The sequence below is a fragment of the Corvus hawaiiensis genome, chromosome 3 (genome assembly GCF_020740725.1).
Source record: "Corvus hawaiiensis isolate bCorHaw1 chromosome 3, bCorHaw1.pri.cur, whole genome shotgun sequence".
In the NCBI taxonomy this organism is placed as follows: domain Eukaryota; kingdom Metazoa; phylum Chordata; class Aves; order Passeriformes; family Corvidae; genus Corvus; species Corvus hawaiiensis.
Genome location: NC_063215.1, coordinates 49,032,864 through 49,046,982, shown reverse-complemented (window position 1 = coordinate 49,046,982; position 14,119 = coordinate 49,032,864). Strand labels below are relative to the sequence as shown.

The 14,119-nt window shown below is 34.5% G+C and overlaps 1 long non-coding RNA gene across 1 annotated transcript; it reads left to right on the top strand.

Moving 5' to 3' along the window:
* The first annotated feature begins 3,311 nt into the window (after window positions 1-3,311).
* Window positions 3,312-13,771, top strand: LOC125322435. Its single transcript, XR_007202000.1, has 3 exons — window positions 3,312-3,616; window positions 8,974-9,022; window positions 9,544-13,771. It is a non-coding gene; the product is annotated as an uncharacterized LOC125322435 (long non-coding RNA).
* The last annotated feature ends 348 nt before the right edge of the window (window positions 13,772-14,119 follow it).

Here is a 14,119-nt window from a genome sequence, read left to right as displayed (position 1 = left end):
ATTTTTTGGTTGGAAGGGACCTTAAAGATCATCTAGTTCCCACTTCCTTGCCATTGAGACAAATGTCTTCTCCTAGACAGATTGCTCAAACCATAGAGTCATAGAATCATAGAGTATGCTGAGTTTGAAGGGACCCATCAGGATCATCGAGTCTAGCTCCTGGCCCTCCACAGGTCATCCCAAGAATCACACCATGTGCCTGAGAGTGTTGTCCAAATGCTCCATCCAGTCTGGCCTTGAACACTGCCAGGGAGGGGGCATCCACAACTTCTCTGGGCAACCTGTTCCAGTACCTCATCACCCTCAGAGCAAAGAATTTCTTCCCAAGATCTAATCTAAACCCACCTTCTTTCAGTTTAAAGCCAATCTCCTTTGTCCTATCACTACATGCTCTTGTAAAAAGTCCCTCTCCAGCTCTCTTGCAGCTCCCTTTAGGCACTGGAAGGTGCTGTAAGGTCTACCAGGAGCCTTTTCTTGTCCAGGCTGAACAACCTCAACTTTCAGCCCATCTTCATAAAAGAGGTGCTCTAGCCCTCTGATCAACTTTGTGGCCTGCTCTGGGCTACTATAGTACCACATAATTTTTGCCAACCCCTAGTGCTGCTTTTATCCTTTCAGAAAACTTGGTGCAGTTTTGTTTCTTCTATATAAAATACTTCTGAAAACAGAATCAAGCAGAGCAGAAAGCATTTCTAGATTTAATTGTTATTTTTTTCTTTGTTTGGTTGTTTTGGGTTTTTTTTTCCTTTTTCTTCTCTTTTATATTTTCTCTTTTTTTTCTCTCTGTGGCAGAATTCAATTATACTTTTGTATTTTGTAACATCAGGAAGAGCTACAAAACACACCAAATTGCTCTCAGGCTTATATATTAAATGAGTCAGAAGGGAGACTTAATTCCAAACACCAAATTGCTGGGATTTTTTTCATGTTCTGATAGAACAGATTATTTCAATATTGCAACACTAGATGTCATCACATCATGGTCCAACATGGTGAAATTATATTTAAGCTTTTACCAGGATACAGATGAGTGAATAATTCAAAATTAATGATTTATGTACTGGATTCTGCTGCCATTTTTCTTTTTCTTTTTTTTCTGCATGAAATATTCAAAAGCAGATTACAAGACTCTCTTAAGTATTCCCTACTAGAAATTATTTGCAAGTTTCTTTCCATTTTGTGTCCCAAAAAATGAATTTTAACTGCTCCTTTTGAAATTTAAATTCATAATTATTAGTTTTTTAGAACGTTGCTTCTGTTCCTGATTTATTGCACAACAATGTAATATGACAAACTGAAAACACAAGTGAAAATCAGAACACAAATTCAGGTCTGTTGTTAAATCAGTATCTCCAGTAAAATAACAGTTAAAATTTTAAATTCTTCTAAAAAATATTCAAACAAAAGTAAATATGAAAAACATATTTATTTATGCTAATTATTAATCTTTCTGTAAAATGCTCTTTAAAAAAAGAAGTGTTTTCCTTGACATCAGCTTCAAACAGTATAGTAACAAATATAGATCTTGACCAATGAATGATGAGTTTTTAAAAATTTTTACTGCCCAATTATTCACTTCTCAATGCAATTTAATTGCATAATTAATACTGCATATATATATTTGTGTGACTTAGGCAGAAATGACCCTGCTTATACTGGGCCTTTTACTGAGCTGCTGTAAATTCAGATCTTTTCCTTGTAGTTTTAATTGTTGATAATGTGAAAAGGGCAATGTACTTTATAAATTATTTCTTGTTATGATCTCAGGTCATATCACGGATGTTCTCCAGTCCCTGAAACAGCTGCCATTAGGTCTACCAGCTCCCTTCTTTAGCAGCGTTACTCATGTCATTCTTTTTGATTCAGAAAATAGGATATCTGGTCTGTTTAATAATGGTAAAATTGTTGTTATTTTTAATAATGTATGCAACTCAGTGCCATAATTTCCTGTACTCCAAAAGCACAGGGAATCTCCAGGGCCTTTCAGCTACCTAATACTCTTCTTTACAGTCTTCCTGCCTTCTCTACTCTCTTGTGTTCTTGCATGTTACACCAAAAGGGAAAACCCCATATCTCCATAAATTTAGTCAAATACAAACAAAATCTTTTAATGCCAATAAAACAAAAATCAGAAGGAAAATGTACAAGATTGCTGCAACATCTACTTTTAAAGCAGCTACAAGTTCTTCATTTCGTTTCTTTTGTTATTCAGGTAATTGGGAGTTCTGAAATGTATTTGTAAATACAAAAAGGGCCTTTGAATTCAGTATCTTATCTGATGAGCCTTTAACACAAAATGTAATGCCAGTGTGAGTAAAGGAAACTGAACCTTTTACTAAACCCCCTCAGACTACAGAGCAAGGCTTACTTATGTTTTTCTACTGATAACCCAATTAGCATCAAATTTGGTTCTGCAAAACAAAAGGTGGAGAAATAATCCCTGTCTAGACCAGACCATGAGGACTCAGCTGCTCTCCAGTCAGGCCCCACATTTCCTGGATGACTGGTCTACCAACATCTCTGTTTTAAAAGAAAAAGCTAATTAATCTTTTTTTCCTGAGGACAGAAAGAAAAAGTTCAGATCACAAACCTCAGTTTCACTGATAATTTCACAGCAGCAAAATCAAGGCATCCTGTTCTTACTAGTCTTTCCCATTGGTCACTTTATTCTCATGTATTCCAACACTAAGGTGTGCCACCACATTTAAGACACTTAGATAAGGATGCATGGAAAAAATACAGCACACTCTGGATGTTTTGCCGTTGTTTAGTATGCCCACCTCATGCATTTCCCTTACTAGACTGGAATTTTCTTCTTGCTTACTGGCATGAGCAATTTATTCTTTTTTTTCTTATTGTTGATGACCAATATCCATTTAAACTTAAGCCATATTTTAGATTAGTCTAAATGGTTAAGTTAATCGTAATTTTAACCATTCACATTTATTGTGTTTACCTACACCAATTTATGTGATTCAAAATAGATAAATGTGGTTGACAAATTTTGATTTTTTTAAAAATTATATTATCTGGATTTCTTTGCATTTTTTAAACTTTTTCCATTGCACCATCATTTCTCTGTCTCTAGTACGACAATTTGTGGTCTTGCACTTACTCCTAGACAGTGCAACCTGATTTCTTTTGATGGAACCACAGATGCAGGGAGCTATTCCCCAGAGCTCTTAGCTCTCAAGGCCTGTGTGCATTGGCTTATGATCTTGTTACCAGCCACTTCTTGGGCTGAAATCACTGCAAGAGCGAGTTAGTGCTCATTGCTGTTGACTGCTTTCTCTGCTGTGGTGATTCCTTAATGGGTATGATCTGTGGGGGATGGCATGAAGAAGGCAGTCACCTTGAAGAACAAAAAGGCAGAGCCAGGGTTTCTTGAAACAGATTTTGACACGTCTTTTTGCAGCCTAGGGAAGGGTAATAGAACAGTTCACTGTGATTTGCTGAATAACCTGGAACAGTGTGCCAGAGAACTATAAGTAAGAAAGGCACACGGTTATATTTCAAAGTATTACAGCATTAAATCCAACTTCCTGCTCCTTTCATGAAAAAAACCCTTCAGATTCTGCTTTATAAATATTCAGAAGATCTTGTAACAGCAACTAAGGTATGGTATATATTTAATGCTATTATTCTGATATTCTCAACTGACAAATGGGACTTAAGATATGAGGAAGTTCTCTGCCTCTTACTAATATCTCTTATCCATTTAATAGACAAAATGAGAAAGAATCTAGTTATTTACAGCAAGTCATTATATTCCTTTATATTTTGGTAGCACTTCAGTGCAAGAAGTACATTTTTATTAATTCTTTCGTTATTAGAAGTCACTTAATAAATATCTTATTCAAATATGAATAAAGAGCAAGTGTGCTAGCTGCTTAAAGCCTTGATGATTTGACACCTGATTGCCTAAATCCTGCAGATTTGTTACTGTTCCAGTAACTGATCATGCTTATAAATAGTTCAATAATTAAAGTGTTTCCGTTTCAGGGATGCAACATCATGCTCTTTATTGAGCTTCTAGACATAAACATTTGATCCTAATCCTCACATAGGAGCATGTTTTCCTATATGAGGATTGGGTGTAGAAGCTAATTCTCTCACTGCTACTATAAAAAAAAAGGGAAAGAGAAAGAGAAAGAGGAAGAGAAGAGAACAGAAGAGAAGAGAAGAGAAGAGAAGAGAAGAGAAGAGAAGAGAAGAGAAGAGAAGAGAAGAGAAGAGAAGAGAAGAGAAGAGAAGAGAAGAGAAGAGAAATGGTTTTTTTTAAATCAGTCTGAAACTTTACTGCAATAGCAATTCATAACTATCTGCCATTAAACTCTCCTGCCTTTGAGCTTTGACAGATTTCTGGAATGCTGGATGACAGTCATATGAACTCTTAAAATAGTAGCTGAAGGATGAGGAAAAAAAGTAGAACCCAATCCTGTCATGGAAACTGAGTGGGTGCAAGGATCTAAGAGGCTATTACAAACCACCTCTGTCTGCAAGAGGCATTGATGACACAAGCACTGACAGAGGGGAGAAAAGAACCAATTCATAGTAAGAAATTTTCACTCATGATAAAATTCAGAATGTCACTCAGATTTTATCTGTACCTCATGTATGAAATACAAAAAAAACCCCCATCTTTATAAATGCTTCTGCTCATGCTGGTATTGTATATACAGACCTAGCCCTCCAGGAGTTTCCAGTCTGATTGCATTTCATGCACTGTTTCAGCTTTACAGCCATTGTTTTAGTCAAGCAGAAAAATCCTTTTATTGTGTATTTAACTATTTTCATATTGCAGGATTGAAATATAGAATATTTTCATAACAACTGTTTTGTCTTCCTCCTTTCAGGGAGTTTAGCAGATGACAAAGTTATGGATGCAATTGTGCTGACTTTACTGTTATCATTTAATTCATGCCTGTGATTTCAACTATTACCTGCATATGAGGGCTACTCCTCCATATTTCTGTATTGTACCAGATCCCAAGTTAAAAGTATTCTTTATTTTGAACATAGTGAGGAAGAGTTTACATTGATATGGTTATATTTTTATAAGTTTCTCTGACATAAAAGTAGCCAGTTTATTTAGATGTGAAAGAAAGATTGAAGAAAGAAAAAGAAAAAAAAGAAAAAGAAAAAGAAAAAGAAAAAGAAAAAGAAAAAGAAGAAAAAGATCATTTGGTTCAAAATCCACACTCAGTTCACTTAGAACTGGTCCCTGAATTAAAACTATTTTGTAAACAAATGTGAGGAAAAAATATCATCAGCCATTTTTAATCTTTTAAATCAATTTTAAATGCCTATAAAACATGTCACCCACATTGGAATTATTTCCAGCTCACCCTTTGTGGATTGAGTTCTCATTAACATATAAGCTATTCTACTTCCTTTCTATTAAATTCATTTTTGTCTTCACCTCAACAGTAAGGTGTGTAAACCTTTTGGGACTCCTTTGTTTGTATGAAACTTGCTCTCCAAGTCAAAAAGGCAGTACTGCTCATACATCACGTATACACCAGTCAGGCAGAAATATGTAAGGTGAACAGTTATAATTGCTTTACATAAAGTAGTACCATTTTTACCATGTATTTATATGCCTACATTAATCCATCTTTTCTAGGCAATAAACCAATCAGTATTAAAATGCAATGGAAAAAAACTGTATCCTGCTATTTAAATGTCCCAGTGTTAAGAACCACAGGGAATTCATCATCATATCACACGTGTGGGGTCCATGTAGAGGGTCCATCTCCCTTTTGACCTCATCAGGCACCACTGTGGCAGTTTTGAAGTGTCCTGACAGAGCTCAAGCACGGACTAGCCTTCAGGTAGCTATTCCTCTGAGTTCAGGACTGCTCATCCATGTGGACAGAGTGGAGCACACTGTTAGACCTCTTGGACAAAATAAATGCCTAACCTATTAAGACTGGATACATGTCAAAGGCTTGGAGAGAGTACAATTTTGGTACTTGTCTCAAAACATGTGTGACTCCTGTTTTAGTTACCTATATCCATTTTTTTAACCTGTTTTCACTGTGGTAATTGAGTCTGGTCCACCCTAATTACAACAGTACCAATAAACTTTCATAATTTTCCTCGTTTCATTAAGATCTCTGGAAAACCTTTCATTACATCTTTGAGAGTTAGCATATAGCTCATTTCATTGATGAGATTTCTACATATTTTCTACCAATAAGATGGGATGATATACACTAGAACAAGACATTATTGGCCATTATCCATATATTTAGCTCCATCTTTACAACTAGGCTGGCTGCCCAATGAGGTAGCAATAATGCCATCACTTTAAAATGAAATTTACTGCTACATTAATGAGACTAAAAAAGATATCAACTAACTGTTTTTGTCCTTCTGTTTGCCAAATAATAGTAAGGCACAGTTTATGAACTCTGTGGGAGCTTACACTACAAAGCTGTGCCTTGCACAGCTCATACAGAGCCATGTTGTCTGTTGATGTAATCACCATGCCAGAACTAATTAAACTCAAAATGACATTTTCTGGTATTGCAAAGTTCTATAAAGAAGAGCAAACTGTATCTGATCAGAAAGACTCTTGCCCAAAATGTCTTCACATACATAAGGTCAGATCTGGCTCACTTTTCTGAAGCACAGTAAATGTAATTTTTCCTTTCAGCTGTTAAAAATCAATTTTAAAAAAATGCAATCTGTGCAAATCAAATTATAATAAAAAGACAACTATAATTTAAGAATGTCGTATTCTTAGTTTATCCTTTGTCCTTACACAATGGCAGATTATGGTATGGGCATTTCAAATGCACAGGGCTGGTGGGAGATTTTAATATTTTAAGACATAAAATCATTAATTTTGCAAAAAGTCAAGGCTGAAGGGAAGTTATCAGTTAAAAAAACTTGTAGCAGTGTCTGTGTGAAAAAAACTACTGGGCATTTGCTCTTCCGCCCTGTCAGTTTGATTGTTCATCAGTTGTCTGGGAAGCTTGCACTGGTGTAAGAAAGGGACTTTGTAAGAGCCTACAAAGGGAATGTGAGTAAGCAAAGCTTGGATTATAGACTGGGCTGGTAATGCATAGTAAAGTAGAAAATGCAGTATTCACATATATATTCATGTATATACATGTGTTAATACAGGAGTAGAGAAAAAACCCTCCTTGTCAGCTGACTACTTACCAATGTGTTATTCTACAGTGGAAATTGTATGGTTTAAAGCCTTAAAAATTCCTTACAATTTTCATTGAAATAAATGTTAGAGAAGACAGTAGGGAACTCAAGGGCAACATTCTTTTTGAAGAGCCAGCAGGCAAAAATTGGATCAATTTGTTTAGTACAACATTATCTTTAAACTGATTATCCAGCATGCAAATATAGCAAACAAACTAACTAATAAATCTGGAACAAATTTAGTAATATATTAAGACTAAAAAAGTCTAAAATCCATTCAATTTATCAAACCCTTACCAGACAATAGAAATGTTGATTCGAGTGAAATGGATTCTGCCCCTCTGCTGAGCAGTATGAGGTACATGGCTCTTGCAGCTGGCAAATGAAGAACAAATCAATGATGTTGAAATGAAACCTATCTTAAATATAACTATGTTGTTGATACACACCAGTGTTCAAACAGGTCATAATGCAGTCATCTATCACAAGGTATTTACTCTGTAGCAATGTTTTGTTCTGAAAAAAATCTTTTCAAGGGCTGATCTATAGATTTTATCTCCTAATACCTGTAAGTGTTTCACTATCCAAAGTCATGGACAGTCATTTTGACAGTAAGTATTTTTAAAAATTATTATTTTATTTGCTCATAAGACAAACAAACAAACAAACCCATGGGAAATTGTATGTGTGTGACTTCCAGAAATTATTGTTTTTGCCATTATGCCCTGATGATTTCACAAGAGTGACTATTTCACAGGATGTGTTTTACAGAAAGAAATTGCTTCCTAAGCTGTGTAAGTTTCATATGTACCTTTTACATGGCGAACAGTCACAATCAAAAGATTTGATATTAGGTAAATAAAATGGGGGTAAAAAAGGAAAAAGTACCTACCAGGTGTGGGGGAGTTGTGTTTTTTTCCAGTGGAATGAGACTGACCCTTGAATCTTCCATAAGACACGGCAGAATTATCAAAGACTAAAACGTATTTTCAGCCCTACCCCTTTTATATAACTTATGCTTATTAGCTTGAACTAGAAGAATCCTTTTAATCAATCTTATTTCAAAACCATACAGATTTAAGACATATTAATCAGCATTGCAGATCAACTCTCAAAATATCATGTTATGGAATTTGATTGTTATTAAGAAATAAAGATACTGTGATTTACTGTTTCATTTTTTGCAAATATCTACTCAGAAAACTTCTCCCATTATTTTAGGTGTCAGACTATTCATGAACAGTCTGATATACATTCTAATGTTTTAATTCAATATCTTTATTCACAATATGCAAGCCAAACATTTTTTTGCATTTTTTTTTGCATTTTGTTGGATATAACATGACATAATCCATGACGCTAGGTCAGCAAAGTTGTATTTTTTCTCACTTCCTAGTTACATGAGGGAATAATTAAAAACCAGATACAGCCATCTTTAAAAGCTGATGTGCCTCACTGTAATTAGAAGCTGAGTCTTCTAGGTTGAAGGTACTTTCTTATTGGTGACATCTTACAAACAAGACAAGGGCTCCCAGCTTTTACCTAATCTAATATTCTATGGTCATTCTTTTTGTGTCATTTTTCCAGGTGCCTTTTTGCAGATTTCTGAGTCTGTATAAGCTTTTACTTCTACAAAAATTAATAAAACTGCTGAAAATACATGGAACAGATGATTTACAAATGTTTCTGAAGTTATGTAAATGCTAATTCATTTTTATAGTGTATGTAATGAATTCTACCAATAGCAAACTAAATTCTATATTTCTTTGTAAAAATAATAACTAAGAATTACTTTGTTTTCCTATTCAGATGCTGTAGTGTAAGTCCTTTTGAACCACCTTTATGGACCTTTAAAATGGTATGTTGGTATCAAAAGAGTTTGTGTATTTTTGTAACACAAGTTTATTGGTTTTCATGAAAACACATGTGGGCGACAGTTTTAAATAATATCAGTCAAGAGCTTTGCTCATATTTTTGGGTCAGGATCAAGTGCAGAGTAGAACAGAGAGTTTTTTAGTGCATTTTAGTCAAGAACAGAGACTCCAAACAAGAAGAAAGCACCTGGTTGTGTCATTCTCTCACCTAAATTGTCTAAATGTATTCAGGAGAACATTTTGACACAAAACTTGCTTTTTAATATAATGGTATTTTGTTTTCACCTTACCCCAAATTTGCTTTCCTTTTGCAGCTGTTATGCTGCTGTTGTCAAAATAGAAAATGCCTAAAATAATAATAAAACCAGATATTATTTTTAAAGAGGAAATATATTTGATTGACATCTGAAATATTATAGAGGTATCTCTATAAATACAAATAGATAAAAGTCTTGAAAAATATGATTCAGCTGTGTCATTTCTCTGTGTTTCTCTTCTCCCCTAGAGAATGAACTTTGGATTTACCCTCTGGAATACAGTGCTGGGAAAGCTCAGGAACTATCATCTTCTATCCTGAAGTCCAAAAAATCTGTAACATCCATGAAGCACAGAAGCAATGCTTCTAAAGAAAAATCTGTATTCTGGTGGAAAACTTATTTAATTTTTTTTTTTTTCAAACACCACATGTACACAGTTCCCATGCCGCAGTCTATTACATAGAGGCAAAGTTTTTGAAATGAAAATGTCTGACAGAGTAAAGATCTCTGATCAAGGGCTTATTTCAGGGATTTTAATGTGCTGAGAATTAAGAGGTTGCATTGGCTAAAAAGGCAGAGCTGTCACTCCCTCTCTTTGCAATATCAGACCATTCTTTAGGCATTTCTTAGACCATATGTGGCTTCAACAACCTTATCTTAGTATAAAAATCTGAGATCACTGAACAAAAATTAGAGTCCAAGCTTAGATAAGGGTAACACTTCCAGAGATCAATCAACTAGTCCATTATATAGTGTGTGAGGCTAAAGAAATTATAGTCATAGATCAAGGCTGGGAAAAAAAGTATTAAAGAATTTACAATCAGTGTGGTTGATAAGACCTTTTTAGCAGTGTTACCTAAACAAACACAGAAAAAGTCAACTGAAGCTTTTTATTTGAATATGGATTTAATATTTCATGTGGTGTTAACTGATACCAATATTTTGGTATGTGTTTAGGCATAACTCAGTAAAGAGATTCTGGGCTTATCCATCTCCTGTAGCCAAAGATATTATGCTCTTCAGGAGTCTTGGCTGTTACAGCATTTCTACCAATTCAGTACACATATCATTTCATTCTGCAAATATACAACATAAGAAAAAAGTGGGAGAAAATTAATAGTGACTGAAAGAATCCTAAGTAGTCCATGAATAACTAAAGTGGGGAATTGGTGAAATTGTCATAGTCATCAGAGGGTAAAGCTCTAAATGGTTTTACAAGGAAAGCAGTGAGAGAATATGGCAACCAGTTTTAAAATGTAACCACAAAAATTGCTGAACAAGGATGTTTGGAGTGATTGCTTAGATGAGATCACTCTGGAAAATCCTTTAACCATCTTAAGAAATAAAATTGCAAATAGTTTTTTTCTCTTTGTTTAAAGTCCTATAAAAAAAATAGATAAAAATGCCCACCCAGCACACTGTTATGATTAAATAAAATGGACAGACCTTTTTATATTGGACACTTTTTCTTACACAAAATGCAAATTCATGAACTGAACAGCTGCATGAAAAATATATTTTTGTATATATTAACCCTATAATTATTAGTAAATGCATATTGTGTTTTGTGTGTGTTCCATCTATATGTGTAGAATATTATGGGCTTTATATACTAGATATATAGCTTGCATATGAAGCATGAATTTATATGTCAGGAGACATGGAACTGAGCAGTACAGATCAGGTAATACAAGAGAAAAGTTACCTTACTGTGGAGTCTCCTTGCTCATGATATTTTGCCATCTTTTGGTCCTCACAACCTATCAGCTCCCCACTCTAAATCTCTGGCTGTAGAGGTTAGGTGATAAGGCAGGCTATCCACTGCTTTTCTTCACCTACTTGTATTTTTAAGGCAGTGTTAGTAAGGGGAAATGTGGGTTATGCACGTGGAAACACAAAGGAGTGTTTTAGCTTCTTGCTGCTTTATTTTTATTTTGTCCTTTTGTGTGTGTTCATATAAGACCACTAAAGGGATTTTAGGCTATGACTGTCAGAGAAATTTCTATTTCCAGAGACGATGCTAGATATAAGAAATAATTAGAATGTAAGAAAACTAAATCGAAACAGATTCATTTGCAAAGAAGCAACCAAAGCTGTCAAACGACAGCCTTCACAGAATCATCTGTGAAACATTCACTTTGAAGTTCACCAGCAAATGAAATAATAGTCTGTTAAGGGGATTGTGATTTAGCCAAGGGTGTGCTGGCCTGCTGGTGACTGACATCTGATAAGCAGTAAAACTGCACTACACTTCAAGTGGTGGGTTCTTGCTTTCAGTCTGATGAGGTTATCTTATAGCCAAGTCACTTCATAGTTCTCTTTTCTGCTACTCTCAGACTGAAAAGCTGCAAGATTTGTTCTTACTCTCTTAATCCTGGAAATGAAATTTTTGGGGAGGATGTGTAGATGTAACACATAAGAAAGAGTTTTAATTTCATGTAATTTCTTGTATATTTTAGAAGAAATTTAAAGACCTGTCTGTTCTGCAATTACTCTTGACAGAGTATGACAATAAAAAGTTTCACGAGGCCTACCAGAGAGAAAGAAACTAAACTGAAAGGGGCTTAAGTTCTTCTAAACACTCACAAAAAAAAAACAAACAAACAAACAAAAAAAAAAAACAAAACAAAACAGGAATACAGTGATATACAGTGATTGTGTGGCTTTTTGTCAGGGTGAGGAAAAATGATTTATGTGTTTACACTACAATCAAGAACGTTTTCATCACTTGTGTAATACAATGTTATCTCGATAAACTATTCTGTGAACTTAACAGAAGAACATACCTTTCAGTGAAAAAGTTAGTAACTTTAACCAAGATGTCACCTGAGATGTCAAAAAGAAAGTCGGGATGTGTCTCTTTTAAAATAGTGTCAATTTAATTTGTCTGTGAAGTTAGTTGGAAAAAAATGTATCATTCAGAATAAAAATGGATTCAATTCTATCAGTCAAGGGTCTAAAACCAAAATCTAATGCAATTTTGGCTTTTTACTTAGGAAAACAAAATTAAATTGAGGTTTTGTACCACTCGAAACATGGTACCATAAGTCTCATGCCTGAAGTTATCCAGAACGCTTTCACCATAGCCTCTTTAGGTCAGCCCTGCAGGACATTTCCACAGTGCTTGTATCCATGTAGAAATCTTTTCTTCTTTTCTGAGGTGGTAAAAGTATCAGACATGCTATCATTAAAAAATATTAATGCAAAAATGCAAGTGCTGAATTGAATATGAGTTGCTGCTATTGTACGACTCTTGAAACCAGGTCATGCCCATCTACAGAGAAAACAAGTTTACCTGTGGGTAGATTTGTCAAATGCTTTAGGTATGTTCAATTCTTGAACACAGGGGTACTTTGGTATAGACAAAATCTTCATTTGACTAAACAACTTCAATCTTGTCGGTTATCATGGTAAGGATGAGAATTTTCTCGTCCTGTGTTGTTTGCATAATAAGACTGAAAGGTGCATTTCAGGAGTCAGTGAACATTTCCCGGGAGATAGGTTATCACATAAGATGAGCTCTCTAACAATTTTGATACTAAAATTTCTATAAATTTTAACTAGCTTAGGCTTTTCCATCCTCCACTTATCTTCCTCTCAAACACATACCCTGTTGGTATACTTTCTCTCTATGGAGAAATACATGTTTATGCTAAGAAAAAATTAAACCACCTGGTATAAAAATAGTTGTTAAAAGACCTGACAATTTATTTCACACTGCATTCTAGTGAGACAAAAGTAAAGCACAGACAAAATAACACTTCCTTTTGCAGATATGAAAACAATTTCACTGGAAATAGGTTCTGTCATAGCACTTGATAAAATCTTTCATATTGTGAAAAGTAAGCCCTTTTTCTCTTTTTTTTTTTATTTTCTGGAATCCTGTTTCCAGGCAAAAAGATGCAAAGTTCTGCCAAATATAGTGACTTATAATTTTGTTAAAAAAAAAAAAATGTTGGTTTGGGGTTTTGGCTTGGCTAGTTTGTTTTGGTGGTTGATTGGTTGGTTTGTTGGGGTTTTTTTTAATGTGGGCATTTTACAACATTTCAGGTGGTGTTTATCCAGCTTGAATCCAGCTTGTCTAGGATTTTTATCTTCAGCTTTAAAAATCTAGCATCAACACTGAAACTCGTAGATTTTTGGTCTGAGTTTTTCATCTTAGAACACAGATGATAATGCCATTGAAATTATGTGTTATTTGTGTCCATTTTACATTAAAAATGTCATCTATAATTTAACATATTGATGAGACACAGCTTGTTCACTGGTCTAGTTCAGTTCCCGCTCTAGAAATTTTCTTAACAATAAATTAATTAATATAGATAACAAGTGTAAATATTTAGTCATATCTGCTAAGATATGCTTGAGTAATAAAATTATCCCAGGAAACAAACAAGTTAAATTTTAATAAATATGACAGTAGTTAATCAGTGCTTTCACAAATGGGAGCAAACATTGGAAAGTGACTAGAGGGAAGTGCTTGGGGTATAGTCCATGTGTAAGTAACATGGGAAGAGTCACACCTTCCATACCAGTGGTCCTTCTTTTAAACCTGATTTCCTATTCCTGATCATTTGCTGAAAAATACTTTCTTCAAGAAGTATCTGTTTTAAAAATTTAAATACCTTATAAACTTTATGAGCAATGATAAAAATAAACAGCATCTGTTACAAGCCAATACTTGCCAATGTCAGTAGTAAAACTTGAATTAATAGCACTCTAAGTTTTATAATGATGAGCCAGAAGTGCTAGGTGGAATCCAGATTAATCCTTATTTCACTATTTCTGAGTTTTTCTGGTTTGAAGAGAATGTTTTGTTATAAA